This window comes from Brachycentrus maculatus, unplaced genomic scaffold (genome assembly GCF_059751285.1).
Source record: "Brachycentrus maculatus isolate JH-2025_06_01 unplaced genomic scaffold, ASM5975128v1 h1tg000049l, whole genome shotgun sequence".
Classification (NCBI taxonomy): domain Eukaryota; kingdom Metazoa; phylum Arthropoda; class Insecta; order Trichoptera; family Brachycentridae; genus Brachycentrus; species Brachycentrus maculatus.
The window spans coordinates 1,733,930-1,759,787 of NW_028280803.1; the positions used below are offsets into that span (position 1 = coordinate 1,733,930).

Here is a 25,858-nt window from a genome sequence, read left to right on the forward strand (position 1 = left end):
TTCCTCTGCTCTTATGTCCAACTACATTCACCTCAAAACTGTTTTTTCCTCACTCATTCGTTCCACGCGTCTAAACCATATCAATACACATTTTATAATACAACACTCCTTGTGATATACCAAAATAACTATCAGTATACCTTGTGGTATATCAAAATAACTGTTTCTACTCCTTGCGGAATACCAAAATCACTATCACTGTTCCTTGTGATATACCAAAATAACTTTCAATGTTCCTTGTTGAATACTAACATCACTGTCACTGTTCCTTGTGCTATACCAAAATCACTATCACCGTACCTTGTAGTACATCAAAATCACTATGACTATTCCTTGTGCTATACCAAAATCACGATCAATGTTCCTTGTTGTATACCAAAATCCCTTTCACTGTTCCTTGAGGTATACTAAAATCACTGTCACTGTTCCTTGTGATTTACCAAAATCACTATCAATGTTCCTTGTTGTATACCAAAATCCCTATCACTGTTCCTTGTATTGTAGTATACCGTTATCATTATCATTTTTACTATTCCTCGTGGTATACCAGAATCACTCTTATCTGATATATATAAACTTGGTTTATTTAGACTTTTTGATGACGCTATAACAGATTATTTTTAATCCAATTTTAAAAAAAAACATACTTTATTTTTTAACGGTGAATACTTTAATGCAACGTAATTATTCATTCATATAATGATGAGTAAATATTACTAATTTTGCTTTTGCATGCATGAAACAAATATGTGTACTTGTATGTAGTACACAAGCATATTTTCATATGTGGTTTATTATAACTGCTTTATCAGTTTCCAAAATAAATAAATTTTGAAAGTAATAAAACTGTTTTTCACTATGCGTAATGAGGTAAACTTATTTTCATATAAAACTTCTTTGTAAAAAATACAGGAAGTTACGTGTGAAGTGAGCAGCTAAAAAACTTTATTATGTTATAAATATTTATGCTAATTTAATACGAACCCATAAAAATGCTTTTAAAGCGAAGAAAATAAATATTTGCATAAGAAAGAATAATCTTTTGATTAAAAAACTTAAAATTGTTCGTTAAAATTTACAATAACGACTTGCATTGTTGATCCAATACCTATTAACTTTATTCCCGAGCGGACCAAATTGATTTACCAGTCAGTTGTCACTTAGTTAAGAATTGAGGAATGAATAAAGGGAGTGCTTTAAATGCAGGATCCCTTTTTTGGAGGTGCCTCCAATTTGTCTTGGGCGTTTTATAAATTGAAACTGGCAGATTAGTTGTCAAGCTTGTATCGTATCTCCATTGGCAGACACGGGAATGCAATTACTAGTACGGCCCAAGTTTGCGGTGTGCAGGCCCGAATTGGGACCAAATTTAAATTTAAAAATATTTTTTACAATAATGTATTTATTTAAATAATATGAATTATTTAAGAGATAATTTACTATACTCGTCATTAAAATCACACACGAAAATGTACTTATATTTTATTTTCCATAAAATAATTATCTGACGTTTTTTTACAAGTTCATACGTATTTAGATATTTCAAATGGTAAGAAAATGGTTAAATGGAAAAGAAAGAAAATAATAATGTGTTTAATTTTAGTTTTCTTGAGAAGCAACGAAAACATAAAAAAATTATGAATTATCAGTGCAATCGGAAATGTTGAGGACGCTAAGTGAGCATGAGCAATTTTTAGTATTGCGTGTGTTACTGCTACGTTCAGATGGCGCTGCCATTGCTGTAAAAAATTAGATCTTATTAGAATGCGACGTTCTGTCTAAATTTCAAAGCGATCGGTGATGGAGTTAAGGAGATTTAAGATTTTAAACAGACGAACCTTTTCATACATATTTAAATGAAAAGATTATTTATTTATTAGTTATTATTATTACTTTGTTCAAAAGGAAAATAACCGGTATGAGGAAGGATCTACGACCTTTGCATGTATATACGTTTCAATGATTAATATCAATAATGGGTAGAATAATGAACGTTACACAAGTGTATAAAATGATCACTTAAGCCAGTGAAATGCCAGGTCGTAAGCCCTGGGATGCTTAGACTTCCATATTCTTTCATTCAAAAGGATGATATATGCATCATAAATCGCACACTCCTTTCAAGAACGTCATAAATCAAAAACTTGATTTTTTAGGAGAACGTTTTTAAAGTTTAAAAATATAATACAATGTATTAAAAATAAATATCAAGCCACTTATTGAACATTTTATTATGCAACAGATCTTTTTAGGTAAAACCTGAAGGTTTTTTCTCCATTTGAAAAATATTTAGTCTATTTAAAAAAATTATTAAACAATAAGTTTTTTTCAAAATGCAAAAACAACACGTTCTGCCCCGTAGCGGGTAAATATTATGTTAAAAATATGCCTCTTTTGCTGGGATATAGTATATTTTTTGGGCATTCCGAAAACATGCACAACTAAAAATTGACGTTTTATTTTATTTAGGACGTTCTTGAAAGGAGTAAGTGATATATGAGACAACATCGCTTGCGAACGGCATCCCTAAGTAATGATGTGATATTTTTGCAGCGTTGCGTACAAAAGAAAATGTATTCATATCTTAACATGGACTCTGATCCAGAGTTTCTGAGCCAAATGCAAATTTTAATAACGGTCCAGTTATTAAATTATCCTGTTATTCATTTTGTTTTCAATGACTTCCATCTTCTTTCACAAAAAGGGAAAATGATAAACGTTTCAAATCAAGCTGAGACAACTTATATTTTCCACCAGCTACATTTATTTGTATACCCATTTCGACTCTGTTTGAAGGCAACCTAACCCATTCGAGCTGTGAGAGAATTACACCCAGAATGACAAGGCATTGATATGTGAAGGATTCTCATAGTGGAATAACAATTCCTTGAATGGCAGAAGAAAGGGTTATTTAAATACTAATTTAGGTGTGTATTACAAAACTGGATACGTGACCTCGGGGGTCAACTGTGAATACACGCTATCTGGGGGTGTAAATGTCAAATGCGACGCGCGTTAGTCAAAGGGTTTTGTACTATTCCACATTGTATTGAACAGTTTCAACAAAATAAACTAAATTTGATTTATTTTTTCGTTAAATAGAAAAGAAAATTAGAATTTAGAAAATAGAGAATTTCAAATTAAGAACTTTTTTTTTCTTTTTTAAAAAAGTGAAATTTTTGTGTTTTTATTATTTTCACAAATGTTTCAATTACATACTATTTCTGTGAGCCTAAGCGGCTCATTTATAAGAAATAGGAATCAAATTATGGTAAAAAAGATAAATATTTGTGTTTTTATTATTTACACAAATATTTCAATTTCATACTATTTCTGTTAGCCAAAGCAGCTCTTTATTAGAAATAGGTATCAAATTGTGGTATAGTGGGTTCGAACCGAGAAACTCTGACTTAAGAGTCTGCGACACTAACCACGGGACCACAACCCGACACTCAATTTAAATTTTAAGGCGAGAAAATACATTGATTTGAAATTTAGCATGACAGAGAATTTCGAAATGAAAACATAAATTTTAATACCTTGATTTATCTCCATTTTTTTGGGAGTAAAGTATGGAGTTGGAAAAAGACGGATGGAAGCAGACTGAATGCAGTCAGAATGCGGTCTCTCAGCGATGCCCAAACCATCTCAACAAACCTTTCTTAATTTTATAGATAATACTTACATCAGCATTGCATTTTTTCATTGTATCACCATTCGAACATCCATCATACAACGTTTTGTCGCACATTCGTCTGAGAGAACGATGATTTTATTTTATTTTTATAAACTTTATAAATTGTCTTATTCTTCTTCTTCTTCTTCTTCTTCTTCTTCTTCTTGGTGTAGGCCTTGTGGCCTGTTTTTAAGAGGGATTAGCCTCCTGCGATGTCGATTCCCAGCTGTCAATCCATCTCTTTATAGATCTGCCCGGGAGTCATTAAATATATAAATTGTGAGTTTATAAGTTTAACCCTCGATAACTTAACTATTTTTATTTAATTATTTATTGAACGGCTAATACCTTTAACATATAACATGTATACAATATCTAATATAAAAATACACTAATGAATACACTAATAGAGAAACAAAAAGTCTTAGACATAAAATAATAATAAAATAAGAAATAGTAAGCACTGTATACTTGTAGATATAATGCCATTTGTGGATCGCACAATATTGACAAATCGCTCATTCCTTTCAAGAATGTCATAAATCAAAAAACTTGATTTTTCAGGAGAACGTTTTTAAAGTTTAAGAATATAATACAATGTATTGAAAATAAATATCAAGCCACTTATTGAACTTTTTACTTTGCAACACATCTTTTTAAGTAAAACCTGAAGGTTTTTTCTCCATTTGAAAAATATCAAGTATATTTAAAAAATGATTAAACTATACCCTTTCTTCAAAATGCAAAAACAACACTTTCTGCCCTGTAGCGGGTAAATATTAAGTTAAAAATATGCCTCTTTTGCTGGGATATAGTACATTTACTGGGCATTCCAAAAACATGCACAACTGAAAATTGACGATTTTTGATTTATGACGTTCTTGAAAGGAGTGAGCGAAATGTAGTAGCTGTGCGGAATAATGATTTATTGTTAAATGTCTCTTACATTCATTCATAAACCAAACTTAAGTGCCATGTAACCGGTTCCTATATAAAAAAAAAACTTTTGATTAAATTCACGTTTTTAATTGCGTAATCCGCCAGACGAATGTTTACTTATTAAGGGTAAGAATTGGGAGTTTATAAATTGTGTCACAAAGAAAAGAAAAAAATAATAAAGTCTCTATTTGACTACTCTTGTAGTTTAGCCGTTTCATAAAAATGTTCAGCAAAGTTATATGAAACGGCCATACTACAAACTACCGTCGATTTTTTGCACTTTTTTTAAAATTGCTACCGTTTGTTGTTTTTTTTTATGTCGGGACATTTCGATGTCCCGAAACATTACTTGGGGACAACGGGACAAGCTTTATAAATACGGGACGGTCCTGTTTAAAACGGGACGTATGGTCACTTAAATCATTCTACATGATTGACAACCACACTACTTAATTTTTTGGAACATCTAGATAATCAATCTTTTGACATAGTACATAAGAGTTCACAACAGACATCTATGTTGGATTGAGAAAACATTTAATTAGGAAGAGGCCTTTTTATTTGTATTTTTACATACTGGGAAACGCATGAAAATTTGATTTTTTATGTAGCTTATAATTTATAGACAAAGAAAAGAAAAAAATAGTAAAAAGTCTATATTTGATTCGTTCACCCATGTCATGTGCTTATACGTAATTCACGTTGAGTGACGATAGTAAAATAACGAAACGCGTGTAATTAGACCGCTTATGGAAACAGGATATAATGGTAAAGTGATCGTATTTTATCTTGACAGTTGGAAGTACAAGCCGCTTCGGTTATCACACTCATTAGAAGTGACTCCTAGCTTGATGTGGAAATACATTGTAATATATGGTATTCCACGAGTGTAGATTTATTACAATGGTGCCAGCGTTATTATATTCATCGCAATACCAATTATTACATTAACAGTCCGTCCATCAAGGCGTAATGTAATAACAAATATTTTTAATCAAGCGGTAAAGGTATATTACGTTAGACATGGGAGATCGAATCAAATAATCGAATTAAATAGAGACTTTTTTAGAAGCTATTGTTTCTCAATGTGGTTTTTAGATTCGCAAGGCAAAACAGCTATCAAAGATTTGAATTATAATAAATATTAAAAAGAAAAATCAAGTTAATTCTTTAACATACATATTATTTAAATTAATTTTCTATAATAATATATTCACCGAATTCCAACTTGTTTTTTTATCTGTTATCTTGTTCTATCACCAATGCCGTACATATTCATCCCTGAAGAAGACAAGGAGCTTATCGAAACCGGTCAATATAATAGTACCAGAAATAAACGTTAAAAACAAAGCTCATGCTTTATTTCTTCAGTTTATCAATTTACAACTATGTTCACTTGGGTATATATTTATATATATATTTATATATATATATATATATATATATATATATATATATATATATATATATATATATATATATATATATATATATATATATATATATATATATATATATATATATATATATATATATATATATATATATATATATATATATATATATATATATATATATATATATATATATATATATATATATATATATATATATATATATATATATATATATATATATATATATATATATATATATATATATATATATATATTTCGTTTACGTTTTTTACGTTTCTCTTAATTTTAATGTACCACATTGAACTTAGTAAAGTACATTGTGAGCAAAGTATTGTAATTTAACACTCTCCATATCATTCATCGTTATTATACATAGTGATCGATGAATGATAAGAGCAGCGTTATATTACCATACCATTCAGTTATCAATACTGAAAATAAACAAAATATATTGTAATTTGATTTCGTTCTGCTGGCAACATAATTCGGAACCAGTTTGAGTACACATAAAATTATGTAATGGTCTCATTCCGAAAATTAATACGGGAAAACAAATTCCGAGAAAATAATAAAGTAGGTATTTATTTGAACGTAATAACAGTCATTTCTTAGCTCTCTCCCCCGTTAGCCATTATTTCTAGCCGGAAGACTCATTAAGGCAGGCAAATTTAACGAACAAGTTTTAATTAAAAGCAAAAAAGATCACAATTTTATAGTTTATGCTCGGCAGTATTAAATTCTGGTTGTCTAATTAAGGCCCACGCCCTCTTGTGAATTCTTTATTCCCAAGAAAGGGTTTGTCAGTGCTGATCTGGAAGGAATTAATGAAACGGTCGCCGCTTGACATATTTTCTGATGAATTGTCCAGATTGATTCGGCCGGCGCTAAACTTGTCGAACTTTAATTACAACTTGGGAAAATTGCTTTTTCGATCAATTTCGTTTTCTAATTCCAACTTCGCTTCTGACGTAATTTGCGAAAATTCACCCCCTATTTCCCGTCGCTGCCCCTTCCTGCGCTTCCGGTTCGTGTACACCTTACTGGATTGATGCAGTGTTACATAAATCATACGTTATCCAAAAAAAATTGAAATATTTCAATTATTATTTTTAAAATTAAACACTTATGTAATAAACTTTAAAAGATTATTATACATATAAAGTTTGTTATATTATTATTTTTTGTGGAAGTTTTTGGTAAGAGTATTTAATGTTTTATTTAATGTTTTTAATTCAAATAAACCCTGATGATGACAAGGTTCTTGTCGAAACCGGTAGGTTAAATTGTATTAATAAAAAAAGTGGTTAAAAAAAGTTATTTAATTTTATAAAGTTTATAAAATGTGCCACAAAGTATCTGCGGAAAACATTCAAGAAACTCATATAATACTTTTTATATATAATAATAATAATAAAACCCTTATCCGCACCCCAATGGTGCATAGGGCACTGCGTCATATAAACGCAGTGTTATCTTGATCGTTTACAAATGAAAGAAAGGTGATCAGCCCTCCGTTTCAGGTACTAGTCCAGGGTAATATTGAATAAATATTACAGTGAAAAAATCACTTTTATTTATTTTACACCACTAGGGAATCGAACCCGGGACCTCCAAAACGGTAGCTGAGCGTGCTGACCATTACTTACAGGAGATTTATTTCACTACACATATCTAGTTTCGAAAACTACAGTTGTTTTTATCGACGGTGATTACTAAAACTTAGTTTTTGGAAATTGAAAATTGTTTTGTATATCATAACAATACTTTGAAAAAATATGACTATAAATATTTATACATTTTATAAATTTAAAATCTAGCTATTAATGTGAAGTACATAAATACATACATATGTATACATGTATATTTAATATAAACAGAATATTTGGTATGCTGTGGGAAGATGCGCGACAGGAAATTAAAATCGGTAGAGGAAAAGAAATTGAACTTTTAATACGAGAAGCTTGCGTTATTTCCTTTCACGTACTAGTTATGTATATTAAAAAGCTGGATCCACTGACCAATATAACATTATTTATTGATTTGGCATTAATTTTGTGGAATGACATGTTGATTATTTAAAAAAAAACACTTATATAATACCACTTAATGGGTTTTATTTCATCACACACGACATGTTTTCATCTACAGGTGAAAAGTGAAACATATGTTTTAATTTTTTCCTGTAGATGAAAACATCTGTAGTTTTCGAAATAAGTCGTGTGTGATGAAATAAAACTCAGTAAGTGGTATTATACAATTGTTTATTTTTATTTTAAATAACCAATATGGTAGGAGACTGAATGCTGGGAACAAAGTGAATGGTGCACTGAAATCAGTTATAGCAAATAAAAACCTATCAGCGGAAGCTAAACTCTAATGTATGGAAATGAAACATGGAGTTGGCAAAAGAATGATGAAAGTAGACTGAATGCAGTCGAAATGCGATCTCTCAGAAGAATGTGCGACAAAACGATGTATGATAGATGTGCGAATAGTGAAATAAGGAAGGAATGCAAAGCTGACATAAGCATTATCGATAAAATTAAGAAAGGTGTGTTGAGATGGTTTGGACATGTAGAACGAATGAGTGAGGAAAGAACGGTAAAACAAATTTATGAGGCGAATGTTAGTGGGAAAAAAAGCAAGGAAGACCGAGAAAAACATGGCACGATCAAGTGTGCCAAATACTTGAAAGTGGTCAGGTTAGGAGTCGTAACAATCGGCGGGTATGTATGAGGAGATGCATGAACGTGGAAGAGGCGAAGAATGTTTGCAAGGACAGAGTGGTGTGGCGCTCTATTCTCTCTGCCTACCCCTGCGGAGAAGCGGCGTGATGGTTTGTTAGTTAGTTTTAATATGATAGTGTAATTAATATTTTATAGTACCCGAAGCGGAGAGCTGACCACCATTCCTTCATGTGTTAATGATACAGATGATAACACAGCGATTATAGTATGATGCATTGCTTTATGCACCACCAGGTTCGTATGAGGGTTACGATACAGGCGTTCGCACAATTCTTCCATGTTTCAGTTTCCAGCCTATGTTGCGAAACTGTCGACATCTTCAGATTTCCAGCCTCGAGTTTCTTTATACATTTTTTTGTTTAAGTATTTTATAGGAACAGAATGAATGAAATTTTAGAACATATCTGTATCGTTATTGGAATACATGTTTCGTATAACGAACTTGCTTCTGGAACAAATTAAGTAGGTACGATTAAGTAGATACAGGCGTTCGCACTGTATGTGCCTATGCTTATCTTGAAAAACTGTCGACATCTACAGATTTCTAGCCTCGAGTTTATATGTTTTTTTTATAATACAGAATTAATTAAATTATATTATACTATTATAACATGTATTTATCCATATGAAAAATTGCGTTTCTTGCTCCTCGAACGAATAAATTACGCAATGCGAGGCATTACTGTACTTCTAACCTTATGTTGCAAGCGTTTGCACGGTCCTCCACATATCCAGCCTTTGCCTATGTTGCGAAACTGTCGACGTCTTCAGTTTTCCAGCCTCCCATCTCCACGGTACTCTGCAGTCTTCCAGATCCGAGTGACCTTCTCCTCCTAGCTCCAGAGCAGCGTCCATCCCGGTAATTAAATACCGCGGCCCCCTCCCCCGCCAGCCCCTACCCACCACCCCCCCGCCCGGCAGCTTTCAGGTGATTTATTAAGGGAAAAGCCGAACGCCGTAATGAAATACTGGAACCGACATTGCTCCCGTTTGGGATATATTAAATTTTCTCGGCTTTATTGTTAAAGTTCATCAGAGGCGCGGATATTAAAGGCGCAGTTAAGAATACCTGATTCCAACTTAATTATTGCTTCCCGAAACTTTTTTCATTTTACAGTCGTTTTTGACGTCTCGCCCCGGACGTGTGGGGCGCTCTCTAGTGTCATGTGAATTATGAGAACATATCGTAATACTTGTTTTCTCCAAAAGGAATTTCACGCTTCTGTTTTAATAAACTACAACATTATTAAAGTGTGGAAAAATTGACTATCAAAGTAGAAGATGGTGGAAAATTCCATTATTAGAACACTCTCCTTATCATCCATTGTTTACTTTGTGTAATACCACTTTTATATAACATGTTGAACAAATCTCCTCTATTAGGTTCTACGAGATGTGGAATAAATCCTGTATTAAACCAACGAAATATGGAAAATATCTATTATTAAACACCAAGATGTGGAATAAATTCTGTATCAAAACAACGAAATGTGGAAAAATATATTTTTAAATACAAAGCTGTGAAACGTATCTACTCTTTCAAAACTACGAGATGTGGAATAAATCCTATATTAAAACAACGAAATGTGGAGTAAATATATTCATTAACATGATGTGGAATAAATCTACTCTATTAAAACTACGAGATGTGGAATAAATCCTGTATTTAAACAACGAAATGTGGAAAAATGTATTATTAAATACAAAGTTGTGGAATATATCTACTCTATTAAAACTACAAGATGTAGAATAAATCCTGTATTAAATCAAGGAAATGAGGAAAAAATATTTTATTGAATAACATGGTGTGGAATAAATCTACTCTACTAAAACTAAGAGATGTGGAATAAATCCTGTATTAAAACAACGAAATATGGAAAAAATCTATTATTAAATACCAAGATGTGGAATAAATCCGACATTAAAAAGAAGAGAGAGAGAGAGAGAGAAAGAGAGAGAGAGAGAGAGTTCTTGTTATTTTTATTTTATTTTATAATAAATCCAACGAACATTTAAAAAAAAAAGTAAATACACTCATAGACACATTATATATGGCTGTTACCAAAAAAGGCTAACAAAGGATAGCACCAAGCCGGAAAAAATATTAAAACACTCTCCTTATCGTTCATTGTTCAGTTTGTGTAGTAGTTTTATAAACACTTATTTTTGACTACCGGTTTCGGAAAAATTATTCCATCATCAGGTCATTAAAATAAAATTATTATGATTTGACATGTTGATCACTCCTTTCAACAAAGTCACAAATCAAAAAACTTTTCAGAAGATCGTTTTTAAAGTTTAAGAATATAATAAAATATATTAAAAATAAATATCAAGCCACTAATTGAACTTTTTACTGTGCAACAGATCTTTATAGGTAAAACCTGAAAGTTTTTTCTCCATTTGAAAAATATTTAGTATATTTAAAAAATTATTGAACAATACATTTTCTTCAAAATTAAAAAACAACGCCTTCTGCCCTGTAGCGGGTAAATATTAAGTTAAAAACATGCCGCTTTTGCCGGGATATAGTACATTTTCTGGGCATTCCGAAAACATGCACAACTGAAAATTGACGATTTTTGATATATGACGTTGTTGAAAGGAGTGAGCAATGTGTATAAAAATAAAATTTTGAAAGAGAGAAAGAAGACGAATAAATACCATTTGTTACCTTACCACAAAGTTATCAATGCTTTTAATATACAAATTATATTAAATATTATATGGTATTTCATAAAAAAATATTTATTTATGTGTGTCGAATTCGACCCTGCTCAAAGTTTATATCTTGTTGATACAAAACTCATATAAAGCCTCTGAAAAATATTTTAAATAATGCAGGATTCAATCACGAGTGATTGGAGTTTTATGTCGGCAGCGCCGGGTCGCTCCGGCGGCGGGGGCGCCCCCTCCCCGGGCTGCGGGGGGCTGCGGGGGCGGGGGGCGCAATCAATCAGCGCCAAGTGCCGACTTTATGGACCAATATGTGAGACGAGACAAGGGCCTGCCTTTTCTGGAAAAATCTTCAATTATATTACACGTGTATTATTACAAATCCATTTTCGTCCAATCCCTAAGCAATGGTGTAATATTTGCGATGCGTTGCGTACAAAAGGAAATGTATTCAATATTTGTGAAAATAATAAAATAAATTGTATTACAAACAAACGCAAACAGTAAAATATAAATGTATGTCCCTCTCCAAGTACAAGAGCTTAGTTTCTTTATTGCAGAGAACTGCGCTATTAATCAACATTGTAGAAGTAGAAATGTCCACAAAATTATTTAAAATAATTTTAAAAAAAACTTTCGTTACCATACATAAAAATAAAAATAAATTAAACGTATATAAATAAATATACATTTGTAATAGCGGTTCGTTCAGGCCTTAAGGGGATACAACGCAACACAGAATTCAATCACCGGCCGACCGCCGTCGAAGTAACACATCTTCTACGCCCGATTTTTTTTTCAAAGATTGTACATATTGTTTTGTTTTTTAGAATATACGAGTATATACAAAAAATATTTTTATGTATACATTTTTTAACTCTGACCTTTCAATGACTTTTTTTTTCTAAACCATATAATTATTTCGTAAAACTTAAATTTTCTGTGCAAAAACAGCGTTTTAAAAAAAAAATTAATTACGTTAAATGTTACCTGGATTTAGAGAAAATTAAACATAGTATAAACTTGAAAGTGGTCAGGTCAGGAGTGGTAATAATCGGCGGGTATGTGTGAGAAGATGTATAAATGTGGAAGTGGCAAAGAATGTCTGCAGAAAGAGTGGTGTGGCGTTCTATTCTCTCTGCCTACCCCTGCGGAGAAGACACATGTTGGTTAGTTAGTTAAATTTTTATTGTAATAACTTAAAGAAGCGTCTTAAATAGTTTACAGTATTATATTAATTAGCGATTAAAATGGATGACTTTAATCTTCCGTGCATTAATTGGATACTAAATTGCATGAGAATACTAATTAATTATGCCTGGCTTGGCCAACAAATATCAAAGGCTTGTATGAATGCACGTAAAATACAGGATGGTTTCTTTGGAGCCATACAAATTTAAATTTCCCGCAATAACTTGATGGTGGCACCCGCGTGTGGAATGTTGCGCCATTTTGTTGAAACCACAGTTCTGTCACACCAATGCCATTCAACTGAGTTATGAAAAAGTCAGTTATCATGGTTGTGTAGCACTCTCCATTGACCGTAACATTCTGGCCAGCATCGTCTTTAAAAAAATATCGGCCAATGATTCCACCTGCCCATAAAGCACACCAAACAGTCACTTTTAATGGATGTAAGGGCGTATCGACAAAGGCTTCTAGGTTCTCTCCACTCCAAAATCGGCGATTCTGTTTATTGACAGACATTTAACCAAAAATGTAAACAAAATTTTGCGTTAAAAAAGAGGATCAAGCTGAATATTGTTTTCGGCCCATTCAACAATGGTCATTCAGTCTATTCATGGTGAAATGGTAAGACGTGCTGAATACAAACCAAGTATCAACTGCCAAATTGACAGCCTGTAGAAACATTGTTTGCCACATTAAAAACAAAACCTTTGCCTTACAAGATCGTCTGTATATATTAATGATATATCCCAATTAACTTCTCGAGAAAAACATGTCACCAATTATTTAGTAAATCGTGTCCATCATGATATATTAGCACTCACAAATGAATGTCACGTAATTTCAACATATGAATTGAAGGACATATGTAATGCTTTAACAACAACAATGATTTCTCCGAATTCGCCGATCATATGTACATAGATTCAAATCACGTTCTTGATTAAGACACATGGTTGAAAATATTAAATACCAACAATAGAAGTCTTCTTCTTCGTAGTGTAGGCCTTGTGGCCTGTTTTTAAGAGGGATTAGCCTCCTGCGATGTCGATTCCCAGCTATCGATCAATCTCTTTGTGGTCTGCCCAGGAGTCGTCTACCATGAGGTTAACCGTACAGTGGGGGAGTCTGGATGGTTCCACTCTCCTCTTTCTTCGATCTCGCACATTTCTCTGATAATGGCGTTTCTTATTTTATCTCGATGACTATGGAAGTATAAGACTAAATAATACGATAATTTTGTTTTCTCCACGTTTTTATTATTTGACCAGCGATTGGGTTTCGTCGTTATCGACATCATCAGACTGGTCGGAATTTTTTTTCGTTTTATTATATTATGTTATAAACACAACAACGCAGGGGTTAAAAACCGTGATTTTATATGATTTCATATAATTCTTTATATCAGAAAATTATATCAAATTGTGGTTTTCTACCACTGCCTTGCTATAAATATATATTTATTTATATATATATATATATATATATAATATATATATATATATATATATATATATATATATATATATATATATATATATATATATATATTTATATATTTATATATATATATATATATATATATATATATATATATATATATATATATATATATATATATATATATATATATATATATATATATATATATATATATTTATATATATATATATATGTATATATATATATATATATATATATATTTATATTTATATATATATATATAAATATATATATATATATATAAATAAATATATATATATAAATATATATATATATATATATATATATATATATATATATATATATATATATATATATATATATATATATATACAATATTTTTTTTTATGTAATTCATTATTTCAGAAAATTATTTTAAATTATTTAATCACAAAGTGACTGCTGAATCACTTGATCAAAAAAGATTTATTAAAATACAGTCATCCTCCCTATAACATTAAAATGGGTACCGGGTTATCGGAAGGAGCGTTATAGTGGATTAATGTTTTAAATTGTATTTATACATTTTAACTAGCGGAAATGGCTGAAATTAGTCATTATTAAATTAAAATAAAATTTTAAAACATTCACCTTCTCTAACGTTCCCTCCGTTAACGCAGTACTTACCTCAACGTTATAGGGGGTTTACAGTTTACTTTAAAATATCGCTCACTCCTTTCAAGAACGTCATAAAAAATACTCGATTTTTCAGGAGAAAGTTTTTAAAGTTTAAAAATATAATACAATGTATTAAAAATAAATATCAAGCCACTTACTGAACTTTTTACTGTGCAACAGATCGTTTTAAGTAAAACCTAAAGGTTATTTCTCAATTTGAAAAATATTTAGTTCATTTAAAAATGAATTAAACAATACCTTTTCTTCAAAATGCAAAAACAACACTTTCTGGCCTGTGGCGGGTAAATATTAAGTTGAAAATATGCCGCTTCTGCTGGGATATAGCGAATTTTCTGGGCATTCCGAAAACTGAAAATTGATGAATTTTGACTTATGACGTTCTTGAAAGGAGTGAGCGATATATTACCAAAAAGCCCGTCTGTGTGGCATTATGAATAATACATAGCAAAATATGTATGTTATAAATATTTTTAATGATTTAATCTATGAACGGAACGGGTCGAAAGCGGCCGCCGCAGTTCATCTCATTAATTTCCATCGATCGCCTAATTACTGTTTGTTGGGACGTAATTAAAAATCCGAGTGGCGGGAAAAGTGTAATTATTGCTCGACAAGCGGCTTCTGTTCTGGCGGGACCGCCGGAGCGAGAGGGCATATACCCTCGTCCCGCGAGAGCGACAGAGAAGCCTTCGCATGGGAAAGCCATCGCGGAGCTTTTGCATTCAGTTGCGGGACGATTGCCGCGCAAAGCAGTCGTGTCGAGAGTTAGAGGAAAGCTCTGCGCAAGTTTACGTCTGATAGTGATATTCTCGTACAAGATTCAAGACGAATATAAACAAAGTTGTCGCGTTTTTAACGAAGCCGACGCAAATTGACAAGCGGTGATTTTATTATCCAATTAATTCTGTTTTTGCAATTATATTTTATGGACACTTGTATTAGCTTCTTGAATTAAATAAACCATCGCCATCTAGATAACTTAACTCGGGATTAAATTCGTTGTTAGAATTTAATTTGTTTCGCTATCAATCTCATATGCGAGGGTGATTTAAATTGAAAACAGTGAAGTGTCACAGTTGTTAAATTTTAATTAAGTTGAAATTGTATTCGAAGGAGTTAAATTTATTACTGTGACAAAGTTCCTAACATTTGTATGCCAATAGTTAAGCTGTGTACGCAGTGAGTCGAGGGATCAATTGGTTTGATTATATTATACATTGACAAGACGTTTTAAACTTAGTGGGCGGACAAAACAGTGAATTGTTTACATTATCAACTGCATTGAATGTAAACATTTTTAATCGTGAAGTGTTACCAGTGATAACTGAATTGTTTACAACCTAATTGGACGCACTAATTGGTAAGCAATTTGGTTTTTTGTTGCTTTTTTAAGTAAAAATAAATATGACTGTTTTTATTATTCTACAAATATTTCAATTTCATACTATTCTTGTAAGCCCAAATGCCTCATTATCGAAAATAGATATCAATTTGTGGTAGAGTGTATTCGAACCCAGAAACTCTGACTTCCGCGACACTAACCACGGGACCACAACCCCACACGTTTTAATTATTTAAAAACTAAATACTTTATTTGAAAATGTATTTATTTACTACTATATACATCCGGCCCCGCGTTGCTGTGGCCCAGTGTGTTTAATCGGAAAAGAAAGACAATAGCTTCAATATTTCTGTGAATGCACAAAATAGGCAGAAAAATACGCGCGTATTCGATTACCACCTTGTGATAAAATTACAAAGCAATCGGTGAATAACTTCAGAAGATTAAGGATTTTGAACAATGACATATGATCCTTTTATATATACGTAGGTATGCAAGGTCCTTACCATATTATTTTACATACTGGGAGACGCCGGAAAAATATTTTTTTTACGCAGCTTAAAATTTTATGAGTTATTTTTATTAATAACATTTTGAGTGTTTCCAATACAGAAATCTTGGATTCTCCGCTTAGGAGTTTTAAAGACATTTTTTTTAAATCTCAACTAATCTCGGCTAAAGAATTATCTACCAATCTATGACAGGTCGTAAGCACTGTAAATGCCCAGACTTCCATATTCTTCTTCATCTATGTTGAGATGTGAAAAAAATGTATTTACCTTTATATTTATAAAGAGTAGACATAGTTTAAACATAGCTTTTTCGGGAAAGCCTTACTAGTGCAATTGGTGAAATAGTGGGATGACGTGATTGAATTAAGAAATTCCAAAAATTAGTCTTGCTGCTGCGTTTAACACTGATTGCTGTCGAGTCATTGTATTGTTTGGTAAACCTGTGTATATACTATTAAAATAATCGACTCTAGATACTACAATCATTTCGCTCACTCCTTTCAAGAACGTCTTAAATAAAGAATCGACAATTTTCAGTTGTGCTGGTTTTCGGAATGCCCAGAAAATGTGCTATATCCCAGCAAAAGTGGCATATTTTAACTTAATATTTACCCGCTACAGAGCAGAAAGTGCTGTTTTTGCATTTTGAAGAAAAGGTATTGTTTAATTATTTTTTTCATATATACTAAATATTTTTCAAATGGAGAAAAAACCTTCAGGTTTTACCTAAAAAGATCAGTTGCACAGCAAAAAATTCAATAAGTGTCTTGATATCTATTTTTAATACATTGTGTTATATTTTTAAACTTTAAAAACGTTCTCCTGAAAAATCAAGTTTTTTGATTTATGACGTTCTTGAAAGGAGTGAGCGATTTATCAAATGACGGACAGCATCAACTGGCATATTCTTGCGAATGCTCTTAATATGCCATAGCTGATTAAAAACGAATGTATTGTGTTAGCGATTGAATTGGTGTTAATAAAGCGATATACATGCAGTTTCTAAAGATAATAATTACACCATTTTTAATCGCCGTATAGCATAATATGGCTAGAAATTAATTAGCGTTTTGTGTCAAGGCCTCAAACAATTAAACTAATGGGAGCTATGATTTCATTTCAATTCCATAAATATATTATGATTGATATGAAAAATCAGCAGAAAAGCATATTTGGTATTGGTAACTAAAAAATAAAAAATAAAATAACGTGAATAATCCTTATCAATGTTTGAAATCTACCAACTATTTACATACGCCTCATAAATTTGTTTTACTTTTCTTTCATCGGTTATTCGATTCGCAAAGCCAAACCATCTCAACACGCCTTTCTTTAATTTATCGATAATGCTTATCTCAGAATTGAATTCATTCCTAATATATTACCATTCGACCATCTATTATACATCGTTTTGCCACACATTCGTCTGAGGGATCACATCTCGACTGCATTCAGAGAAAGACAAAATATAAAAATAAAAATCTATTATTGACAGCTAAACTGACAGTACAAAACGGAGTCCCGGTACTGACAAACAATAAGCTGTTTACTTCTTATTAAAAAAACTACTTAAATATCTTCATCGTAATATTCATTCTAACCCTTATCCGCACCCCAATGGTGCATAGAGCACTGCGTCATATAAACTCAGTGTTATCTTGATCGTTAACACACGAAGGAAAGGTGATCAGCCCTCCGCTTCAGGTACCAGTGCAGGGTAATATTGAATCAATATTAGAGTGAAAAAATCACTTATATTTATTAGACCCCCCTCTGGCGATCGAACCCGGGACCTCCAGGAAAAAACTAATAATAATAAAACTAATAAAATACATATTTCATAAAAAAGCCAATTTCGCAGATAAATAAACTCGCCCAACTATCTCGCTTTTCCCGACAGTTATGTCCCATATCCCATATCCCATATATAGATAGGGAGACATCGAAAAAACCCGTAAACATTATGGTCAGAAGCCGACACTAAATTATATTGAGTTGTGGCCTTAATTATCTGCGAGATAATGGATCTGTCAATACTAGATCATAAACTAGAATGTTGGGAATGAGAAATAATAGGAAGAAAGACGTTTCTCACTATTCGGATGGAATTGCATTAAATATTGCAAGTAGGCGAATATAAAGCTGAAGCTTTTTACTTTATTATTATTCTTCTTCTTTCTTGCTCTATTCCAACTTATTTGACTAGAGCTGACTCTAACAGTCTTTGCAGACTGTTAGGGTGAACACTGACCGGAGCCATTTCTTCGTAACGTAACACGTTATGATGCGAGCATTCGTATAGTCAGTACAGCGAGCCGAGCGCTCCATCCATAGTTTCGGATGCTCGCCGCGAGCGATGTTACGACGTTACGTTACGACCAAATGCTCCGGTCAGTCTTCACCCTTAGAGTCAGCTCTCTTCGTCCTCAAGTTGTATGCCCTTCTATCATGTTTTTATTCAATATTATTTTTATTTCATATGGTTACAAAAGTTAAAAAATATATATTTCAATTCATTTTCTAGACATTTCTACTTTTATAATATTAAAATTGATAACGTCGTTCTTTCCAATAAAGAGACTAAGCTCATGTGTCATATACAATGTCACCCAGGTCATGCCATCGAACCATGTTATCATGTTATATTTCTGTAGCATACATGATTTTTTTGTCTTCCTCTAGATGTCTTTCGAAGGAGATCCATGGCGATCGCCTGGTTTACAATATGTTCAGGTTCTCTGCGTCCTATGTGCCTAATATTGATACTTATTACAGCCAAGCTTCCACGAATGCGTGAACTCTTTATTTTATCTCTACGGGACACTCCAACTGACCATCTAAGCAATATAACATGCTAACAATAAAATAGTAAAACTAAAAATCCGTTATGTTGAATGTATTTTTAGGTGTTATACATAGTCCAATAAGAAAATGATATTGAAATTATATTAAAATGGTTAAATAAATGGTTAATTAATACTATGTCATAGCACACTCTTTTTTTGTACGCAATGTCCTAATTTATTTTAAACAACTTAAGCATAAAAATATAGGTTTAAAGATTGCGTGAAAACGCAGTTATTTTCAAAATTTTAAATTAGACAATTAGACATTTTTAGGCATAAACCTTGTAAAAAATACTTATTGTATTTTCCTTTCAACGTTTCGGATACCATTGAATTTTGTTTGTTCAAAGTGCAAATAGTATTGCAAAAGTTGGATTTTTAAATAGTAAGGTAACAATAATTTTTACTGTCCACATTTTAATATGATTTAATTATTGTAGTTTATTTTACATTTCCCTTAATGTCATTATTACTTTTGTTTTTTGTTTGTTAGAGATAAAATAACTGCTAAACGAGTGGAGGCTTACTAAATAAATAAAAATAATGAATATGTAAATAAAAGGGTGGGAGTTGGTGCGATAGTTATTTTAAGCTGCGTAACACTAGAAATGCTATAATAATAGATATTTTCTAGTCCATTTTTGATCGTGAAAATCTACGTTCGTACGGTCATTAAACCATTCGTATTTTCCAAAAATAGTAACCTTTTACTGTACCGATAATGATTGCATTAATTACACATTTATACCATGCATGATGCAAAGTTGTAGACATAAATACACTCACACACATCGTCCGTACGTAAATCGAGTATCCTCACCCCCTTTCCGACATAATAAACTATTTATATACACTAATTAAGACAAGTTCTCAAGTGAAGGCGTTCTAGACTTAATTAAAATTACACACGTAGACATATGCATATAATAATTACGTATATTTGAGTTAGTTCACTATACACAAGGCTCCCTTTTCATAGCTTGACAAGCTTTCTAGATTGTTCGCATAATTAATATCATGTTTAATATTGGACCTAATGGAATTTATTCGTTTAATTAATTTGTGACAACATTACAGCAATTATTTCTTTAAAGCGCTTTCCAAATTAGGACCACCGGTTTCAAATACCGAATAGAAAAAAATATTAGTCTTAAATACGCACTTAAAGGGGAACTCGCAAACATTTACTCCACTAAGCGATCGGCAACGCGAGGGGACAAACACGTCTCAACGCACATTTTTTTAAAAGTATATATTTTGGTTTAGATTTTTTTGTGAACATATACTTTTTATTTAATTTTACATAAATTGTATACATTCATTTAAAAGAAAAATAATAAACATATTTTTTTTTAAAAATTGCAGAACCCGCCAGACCACCTTGTGTGTCTTGTCGGTGAAGTTCTTTTTACATATTTTATATATTAAAAAAATATTTTAATAACTCTAATATTTTCTAAAACCATATATTTATTTCGAATAAACACATATTTTTTCGAAACAAAAAGAGTTTTTTAAGCAACAAAAAAATTAATCAAGTTTAATGTTACCTGGGATGAAGGAAAATCAAGTTGTATTTTATTATAAAGTGGGCCTTGTGTGTCTGTCTGTTGTGCTGGTCGGGGATGTGGAGGCGTCTGTGTACCGGTTAACGACGGCTTGGAATCTGATCTAGCTGACTAACTGAACGAACCAACTACTTATCCTTTTTACTGCCTACATTGGAACACTTCTAGAAACTTGGTGGTGGAATATTTGGTTACCACTAACCAAGAGTTTAGTAGAGTTTAGTCTCTTCGTCAGGACAATTACTATACCAGCATGCGAACAATATTACACGTCACTACCATAGCACTACATACACACTTACAACTACACAAAATTTTAATCACATGCGTTTTTAACGCAATTTCACGTTTTTAATCATTCATATTTATGGTATGTTTACCTTCTTGGGAATCGAACCCGGATCTTCCATCACGGTAGCCTAAAACTTTAACCACTACGCTATGGAGGTCGTAATAAACGAATAGGGGTTGCAGAAACGTAGTATTAATAACGTTTACAATATGTTTTTATTTTTCCATTACCGAATCGAACTCGTATCGGAACACCGATTCGGCCGACTTACTCATTCTCATACAATGTTTACCATCTCAATTTTATGAAGCAATTTACTTTTCCTCCCTAACATCAACTCGCAGCCGAGAGGGGAAGGTGCGCCACCCTTACGAATTATTAGCGGGCGAGGGGGAGGGTGGGGGAGGGGTGGTGGACCACGTGGTTTGCGCCGCGCCACCTGTCAACACGAACTGCCAAGTGCCCTTTTGTCGCGAACCCAGTACACATCTGTGACAGAGGCGAAAAACGTCTTTCTTGATATTTTACAAATCTGATGTTTTAAAATTCCAATGCACCTCTTACTTTGATTGTTCGTTAACCCTTAATTTGACACAGTCGTGTTAACACGTCTCACGACCTACTTACTAATTTGCGTGTTTACACGTACGGCATTATTACGAATCAAAGTATCTATATATTTTCAAGTATTTTTAGCCTAGTCAATATTATAAAATTTTCGTAAATATATCATGAGATTATATTATGATAAATTAAAACATAAAAAATCTAACTAACTCACAACGCATCACGTCACGGAATAGAACGCCACACCACTCTGTCTTTGCAAACAATCTTCGCTTCTTCCACATTCATGCAACTCCTCATACATACCTGCCTATTAATCTGACTTATGATCTGACCACCATCTTTATATAATTTTTAGTGCCTAATGTTTCCATAGCGTATTGTAAGTATTAACGAGGTCCCAAATATGACATGATCATCAAAATGTCATTAAGGAATACTGTATTCTCAGGTGTTTATATTAAACAAGTCGTTATTAATATGTTTTTATTAAATACCGAATTATCTCTATTATTTACGAATTAATTTTTCACAATATAATTTTTTGTGTTTTTGTTAATAAAATACAATTTAGTAGACTCAAAAAATCTGTGTTTGATTTAAAATTAATACATAAATTAAAATGGAGTTCAACAAATTAAACGCCAAATCAATAAATATCTCTATTATGTTTATGATTCAAACAAATTCCACCGACCAAACACACAAGATGGCTTGGTAGGTCTCTGCAAAAAAATATTATAAAAACTACAATAGTATGTTTATAATTGTTCCTTTAAATAAATGTATACAATTTATGTAAATAAAAAAATAATTATTAAAAAAAATGGGTAGAATGGTGAATGTTACACTTGAGTAAATTAATCACTTAAACCAACTCATGACAGGTAACGCACCGACTTAAATATTCTACATTGTCTATGTTGAGATATCATAAAAAATCGTAACAATCGATGTCGCCTGGAAGAGGAAAAAATAAAAGAAAAAAAGGAGGAAAATAATAATAATCAATAACAAAAAACATAAGGACTTGATCCCATTTCCCAAAATGAGTAATGGAAATTACTCATCAGCAATATTATTTATGTGACTTAAGTATGTAATATGTTAAAATAAATAAATAAAAAGAAGGAGAAGAAGAAATTGTTGATTTCATCGTAATTAGGCATTCAAAGAGCAAGTGAATGGTTTGATTATTTTACGGCAAACGATTAGAGTCGTCCACCATTATTGTTGCCAGTTTCATGTGTGCTCGCTTTGAATTTAAATGGCTCATTTAGCCAATAATAATGAATAGTTTGAATTCTTTCCAGAACGGATTCGAATATAAGCCAATTAGAAGCGAAACACGTAGAGGAAAGAAGAAAAACGCTGGCTTGAGAACACCCAATTAGAGCATATTCGCATGTCTCGGAAGCCGACCAATTAGTGAAGATTCACGTGTCTTCAAAACTTGCCAATTAGCACACAGTTGCGCTATCATTGTGCGCTGCCAGCGGCACACGAAGGGTTAAATTAACCCCTTCAACTCTACTAAAAAAGAGAAGTCTCCACTGTGAAAAGAGAGTTAAATCTAAGGTATGCTCTAAGTCGAAATGTGAAAGGGACTAACCTTAATTGACGCTGTATTCACAAGGCTGGATGCTCAGTTTTGTAAAATTGTCCAATTAAAAAAATTATTGCTGGGTAATATATTTAAAATAAACACGGTTATTGAATTGAATTCTACTTTTATTTACATATATCTCTCACTCCTTTCAAGAACGTGGCAATATTAAGCTAGTAAGATATCAAACAGTCAATGATCACGTTTTTGTAAAACAATTCACTTGGTCACTTTCTCCTGTATATAAGTATGTGTGGAAAAAAATAAAATATTTTCTTATTATTTTTTTGTATCTAAGTGGTATTCTAAATTTTAGGTACCCATCCTCATCGCGACACGTTGCGATTTTTTTGTCGCATGGGACCGTTCGCGGGCGGTGGTAGCTGCAAACACGAGTGCTCCTTCCGCACGGAAGTCGCGCCGTGAAAGGTCTACATTACTGCGCTATTTGAATAATGGCCGCGGGCTATTATTATTTTTTCTTGCGAGATTTAATGATCCTTCCCCTATCGCCAATTAGAGGCGGCGCGTCAAAAGGTTCGGGAGATTCGCGCCAACCCCCGCCTTTGGCTCGGCGACAATTCGTTCAATTTGTTTGTTTGAAATGGCCTCATTAAGGCACGCGTACTCGGCTAGGTACCTACCCGACGAGGTGCCTAACCTCGTCCTAAGGAATCTAGTCTCAAGAACCGAATTTACAGAAATATCATGAACCTAAATATTTTAAGGATAAGGTAGCTAAAAATAAGGATGAAATAAGACTGTCATTAAAAAAAAAGATTTTAGAAAACTTAAAAAGAAAATGTACGATGAGATGCCTGAAAGTTTGAAGAATGAATAGCGTCGGAAAGAAGTTTAAGATAAATGTTTTCTTTACTTTAAGAAAATGTACATAAATATTATGTAAATTAAGTATAAAAAATATTTTGTTTAGATGTAATAAAAACTTACTAAAGAAATTCTAAAAAAGAATAAATATACTTTTGTAAATATTTTCAATTTTAATAAATTATTCACTTTGTGGAATAAATATTAATTCTTTCTACTATTTCTTTAAATCTATTGTGACACGTGTTTGGTGCATTTCCCATCATTTTCAAACATCGTATATTTATTTTGTAGGTAGTCATTGTTACTTTTTATATTTTTTTTACCAAAATGTATGTAATGTTACTATTGTATATTATATAACCAGTAAACGAGATTTTGCCTACTGGTTTCGAAACGTATTCGTCTCTTCGTCAGGATGATCACTTCTCCAACTTGCATGTATATACACTCAAAATGTTGTGACTAAAAATAACTGGTTAAATTATGAGTTACATCAAATTGAAAATCATTCAAGGCGTTTCCCAGTGTGAAAAAATAATCCGGGGTTCAGATCTTGCATACATCCAAATAAAAGGGCCTCTGCTTAATAAAAGCTTTCTGAATCCAACATAGAAGACTGTTGTGAACTCATATGTACTTTGTCATAAGATTGATTATACATGTAGGAGTTCCAAAAATTTTAGTAGTGTGTTTTCAATCATTTAAAAAAATATATTAATATAAATAGCTAGTAAGCAGAGCAAAATCAAGAAGACGTGAAAAAAATTGGGACAAATGAAAATTTTTCTTGAATTATGTTTTTTAATTGATAAAAGTGCAGAACGGGGACGAAAGACTTGTCTTGCAATTGTAGCTGTTTCCCAAAGTAGACTGCTTGTCCAATTATCGGTACTATAATTGTTCCCTTTCTGGTTTGACGAAAACAGATCAATTAGACGAGTCTAAATTCTTCACATTTAATGATTACTGCGACGTACTTCCACAGAATGGAATAATACGCGTTTGCTTAATTAATGGACTCCCGTAACGCGTTATTATTATTATGTTATTATTAACACGTTATTTTTAAAACGTAGCCTCCGCCTTCGTAGTGTAATGGTCAGCATGCTCGGCTACCATTCTGGAGGTTCGATTTCCAGAAGGGGGTCTAACTAATATAAGTGTTTTTTTCACTCTAATATTTATTCAATATTACCCTGGACTGGTACCAGAAACGAAAGGCTGATCACCTTTCCTTTGTGTGTTAACGATCAAGATAACACTGCTTTATATGATGCAGTGCCCTATTATGCACCATTGGGGTGCGGATAAGGGTTCGAATGAACGAAATTTAAACGTTATTTTTTTTTTCAAAAAACTAACTAATATATTACCTACTTTTTTTATTTTTTATTTTTATTTTTATTTATTTACATAAATTGTATACATTTATTTAAAAGGACAATTATAAAACATATTTAAAAAATAATTTTTTGAACAAAGCAACCTATTGTAATGTATAGGGTGGC

At 32.1% G+C, this 25,858-nt stretch overlaps 1 protein-coding gene across 2 annotated transcripts in view; it reads left to right on the forward strand.

Annotated features, from left to right (window-relative positions):
* The first annotated feature begins 15,510 nt into the window (after positions 1-15,510).
* Positions 15,511-25,858, forward strand: part of LOC148312186 (uncharacterized) — a 143,631-nt gene continuing 133,283 nt past the window's right edge. For both annotated transcript variants that reach the window (XM_088277755.1, XM_088277757.1), the window contains exon 1: positions 15,511-16,146. The gene's annotated coding sequence lies outside the window, so the exon portion shown is untranslated. The remainder of the gene's footprint in view (positions 16,147-25,858) is intronic.